Source organism: Teleopsis dalmanni, chromosome 2 (genome assembly GCF_002237135.1).
Source record: "Teleopsis dalmanni isolate 2A chromosome 2, ASM223713v2, whole genome shotgun sequence".
Lineage (NCBI taxonomy): Eukaryota > Metazoa > Arthropoda > Insecta > Diptera > Diopsidae > Teleopsis > Teleopsis dalmanni.
The window spans coordinates 245,034,752-245,039,046 of record NC_051847.1 but is presented as its reverse complement, the minus strand read 5'-3'; the positions used below and the strand labels follow the sequence as shown (position 1 = coordinate 245,039,046).

At 32.3% G+C, this 4,295-nt stretch overlaps 1 protein-coding gene across 1 annotated transcript in view; it reads left to right on the top strand.

The window, feature by feature from the left end:
• The window catches only part of LOC119677271 (SAFB-like transcription modulator), an 18,306-nt gene that overhangs the window by 5,553 nt on the left and 8,458 nt on the right, over positions 1-4,295 (top strand). The gene's annotated exons all lie outside the window — the stretch shown is intronic.

Genomic DNA, 4,295 nt, shown 5'->3' with positions numbered 1-4,295 from the left:
AAGTCTTTAGATTATAACAAACAAATCTTTACATTCCGTCAACCTCATAGAGAAAAGGTCAATAGTACTATGGTAAATTTCAGCTTCATGGTGACGAATTTGTAATTCCTTAACGTGAAGGGAAGCTATAACTTGTTTGAATGTAGATATATATTTGGCAGGAATATATACATACTATCAGACAGTCAAGCTGCATTAAAGTCCTTGAGTTCAGTCCAATTTATATATAGGACGGTTCTTGACTGCTACACATCTCTGAACGAAAGAATGTCGATGCAGCTCAATATTTCTCTAATCTGGGGTCCCGGCTATAGGAATATTTTCGGAAATTGCAAAGAAGACGAGTTAGCCAGAAAGGGTGCTTCAGGACCATACTCGGAGCACCTTGACTATCTGGGCATATCGCTAACATCATGTAAATTGTTATTGAGTTCTTTCTTCACTAATACTTTCAACAAAAGATGGGAAGACTCAACGATATGTAGACATCTGTGTGCAATCTGGCCACTTTTCGATAAAAGGAAATCGAAAACTCTAATTGAGATGTCCCGCAAAGATATTGGTCTTCTGGTACGGTTGACTATAGAACACTGTAAACTAGGGAACCATGCTAGAAGACTAGGTCTTGCTTTCAATCAAATCTGTCGTAGCTGTGGGGAGGACGATGAGAGTGCAGCTCATCTTTTGTGTTTTTGCCCAGCTCATGCACGTAGGCGACTTAGTACTTTAGGAGCCCTCTTCCTTGAGGACCTGGACCAGTTACAGGATCTGACTTTAAATCTGACTTTAAAGGTTCTAGGTAGTTTTAAACCCTGAGGTTTTCATTACTTATATACGGTATCACAATGGGCCAATAGACCTAAGTGGATCCACTGGGGATCACCGGTATAATCTAACCTAACCTACGTAAAATTAAGTCTCTATCAAATTTTGTTTCTAACAGTTTCTAACTTACTTAAGAGTGCTTGAATTACTTGAATCTCAAGTAAGTTTACTGGTCTAACGAAACTAGTGGAAACGTACTTTTATGTTGATATTGTCGAATTCATTTCCTATAAAATCAGTTTTCATGATATTATAATGATTAGCAGTGATGATTGTTACTTCAACCAGAACTAAACTCTAACTTCTTGTGAATTAAATAATTTACGGTTACATTTCTCTTGGACTATTCTTCTTCTCTACTACCCTTTTCTACCGTATTTATATATGAATCTGTATAATTGAAAGTGATCTTAATCGCTGAGCATTTTTTCTGTAAAGTGTTTTTAGTGTTGGCAAGATCATCGTACAAAGATAGTTCAATGAAGTTAACAAAGGTTTTTCTAATAGTTAGTTTTATGATCTATAATAATAATAAATTCTATAAAACTTTTATTTCCTGTTCTTCTCATTCATTTTAATTCATTTATTCATTTCATCTTATATGGAAACTTTAACAAAACTTTAGATAATCATTTGGAAAATGAGCTCCATAGAGTTTTATTTGACTCGACATGATCATAATAAAAGTTTTCATGAGTTTCAGTATTTTTTATGAGCTTAATTCCTATACTTTAATATTCTGTGACTCAATTCAATGATTTGTCCAACGCACTCCATCGTAATTTGCTAGTCACAAACCGCCTTCACCCTTCCAACATTAACAACAAGTAAATCGGTCTTCGTGCTTCATACCGCTTTCAATTGTTAATGCAGACCTTACCGAAGTAACTTGTGGAATGCGTGTAACAATAATGTAATTTAAAAAGAAAAGCCATAACACGACAGAATGGAAGCCTCACACCCGTTGTGACTTCCCTCGGCTTCCCTCGGCTTGCCTCTTCTGACTCCTGTTTAGCATATCAACAGAAACTTCTTGAGCAGTTTTGTCACTTTCGCTACATTTAAATAATTTATAAACTGTTTGACGACATTTTTAGGCGATTTGACTGCTACTTTTATGCTGGGCTCATGTGTGTCAGCCCAAAGTACGTGCTTACGTCTTTACGTGTGGTGATGGTTTTTGTGTGCTGTATGTGGTTAAAATAAATATGGTCGCATTATAATATCTCGGGTTGATGTCTGATAATGTGGTAACAATAGAAAATGGCAGTGGAAGGCAGCTGTGAAAATCTCTAAGAATCATGAAAAATGAGTTTGTTTATCTGTGGACTTAATTTCGTTGCAGTGCGTTTTCTGAATCTCAGGTATGTACCAGATATTCCTCCATGCGTGTCATGCGTGCTTGAGTGTTTATTCAATGGAGCACACAAACATTACAAGCTTCCGCTGATAAAGATAATGAGTTTTTCTTTGTTTAAGATTCAACAATTTTTCTTTAACTTTCGCCGTTGTCTTTCCGTTGCCTTTTATTTCTACCTCTTGAGCTTTTCTTCTGTCTTCTGTTGGTACATTAACATCAGGACGACGACGGTTAGATAAGCAGCGCAGGACTAATTGATAAATATCTGCACATTTATTTTGATTTGGAAAGTTTTTATGAAGTAAATAAATCAAATATGTTTCTGTTGGCATAAATTACAATAAGAGAATATATTACAGCACATTGCGAAAATGAAAAATTCCTCTTAATAAGTAATGATGTTTGTTTTTTGGATGTATTACTAGTAAATGATTACAAAAGTGTTGTATTTCATTTTTGCGTTTAGTACATTTAAATGTTTTAATAATATACTAATGCTTTTAAATTTACAATCATATTTATATTTTGAAATGAAGTTTTTCGAACAGTAGTGAACTACAACAACAAAAACTCATTTTATATTATTCTATATAATTGAATTTTGGGTTGACCCTACAGCTGTTTCGAGTATTGGCAAATACCCATCATCAGTGGTCTTGGAATTAATTTTTGTATTTAATTATTCGTAAATAATTATTTTTGAGGCTGCAAGTACCAGGAATCGAACTTGGATCCTGCCAAATGTGAAGCTCAGAATCAGCGCACCTTAACCAACGGACCCAAAGCCGTACTTGACTTTTAATTTTGCTATGAAAGTCTTTATTAACAAATTTACTTAGTGTGTTTATATTAGAACCAAATCGTATACCAGCTGTAGAATAATTGAATTAATTAATTAAAATTTTTTATTTTTAATTGTTAAATTTCAGTACAATAAGCATAAGGTCTCTACTATAATTTAATGAGTTTTATTATAGAACCAACTTTTTCTTTAATAAAAGTTCAATAAAATGATAGAAAAGATTGCTTGGTGTGACAGTTGTTCTGGAGGGTTGATAGCCTAATATATTTCGAAAATAACGAAGGTATGACATAATTCTAATCACTACAGGCACATAATTATAAATTTTTTTGGAAGTGGAATTGTTTGGACATTGAATATGCTAAATTGATTTTTAACGTCTGTTTTGAGAAAAGAAATTAAATTCTTAATATAAAGTATTGTTTTCAATAAAGAGCTTTTTCTAACAGTATTCAGTTACAACAATAAAAATTTATTATTTTTTATTAATTAATTAAGTTTTTAAGTTAAATTAAGTTTGCCAAATACCCGTCAACAGTGGTTTTGGATTTATTTCATATATTTTATTATTCCTAAATACCGCAAGTATCACTCGTTTGAACTCGTTTTCCTTGGAAAAGGATATGAAACATATGTGGTTTTAACAGAACTATGCCAGAAGTCACATAATTGTCATGTTTTGGCTTTAATGTTGGATAAATTTCTTGAACACATGATTTCACATTTTGGCGCTATGAATTAACTACCAAAATTATAATATTTTCCACCAATGGACTTTTAGCGGCGTTCCTCAAAAGACCGCGTTTTGCGGGCAATCCTCAATGATGTATTTGTGAAGTGAAGTCACATTACCCACTAATAGGTGGAATAGTGAGAAATGTTTTCAGATTCAAAATTTTTTATTTTTAAGCATTATTTTTAATTATTTCATTCTTAAACAGATCATACCATAACCTTGTTTTGTATTTACAATAGAATTTTTGTCCAAGGACTCCAAGTAAATAAATATTAATAAGAGTTCGCATGCTAAAAAAGAGGAGAGCTTATGTTTTCTGCTTAGTATATGAGATATATGTTATATCCTGATGGCTATTGAAAAAGTTTATTTTTTTTGTCGGAATCAATAGAATAAAGTCGTATTAGTATGGCTATTATGTTAATAAATTAATTTTTTAATGACTATAAACTGATGGGCTTATAGCTACTTAAGCACTTTTGTTAAGTTAATTAGTAATTTAAATAGTGTTCATTAATTTATCGTTTATATACGAAAGTAAGTGTAAAGTTATTTTAAGTTTTCTGATAAAA